Source organism: Octopus bimaculoides, chromosome 23 (assembly GCF_001194135.2).
Source record: "Octopus bimaculoides isolate UCB-OBI-ISO-001 chromosome 23, ASM119413v2, whole genome shotgun sequence".
Lineage (NCBI taxonomy): Eukaryota > Metazoa > Mollusca > Cephalopoda > Octopoda > Octopodidae > Octopus > Octopus bimaculoides.
In genome coordinates, this window is record NC_069003.1 from 34035849 (window position 1) to 34036463 (window position 615).

The window sequence follows — 615 nt, forward strand, 5'->3', positions numbered from 1 at the left end:
ATATATATATATATATATATATATATATATAGTTGGATGAGAAATTTGCACCCACAGGTTTGTCAATAGTGGATGTATCAATCAAAACATACAGTATTACAGAACATCCATAATAGTGGTGTTAAGTAATGCCATGTGCTCTTCCGAGTTGGCAGGTACACTTACCACCTCTGAAGAGCATATGGCATTAGCTAACTGACCTGTTATCTAATACCCACTGCAAAACAAATTGTTAAGATCAGCTAAAATGGATCTATAATGCTATATAGTTTGATTGATATATATATATAACATAGGTATATATATAGATATATATATATATATATATATATACAGATAAATACCTATATATATATATATATATATATGTTGTTGTACTTGGGGATGGTCATATTGCCAGTTTAGCCAATAAAAACACACGCACTGTATATTTGGTGTTAATTTGCTTCAGCTTTATATTACATTAATCTTAATCTTATTTTGTATACAAAATGGCTGATAGTTAGCAAGGTGAGACACACATAAGAAAGAAGGAAACAAAGGACCACTGATGAGGTCACAGAAGTGTGACGAAAGAACTCTGGCCGAAATAAGATTAAGATTAATGTAATATAA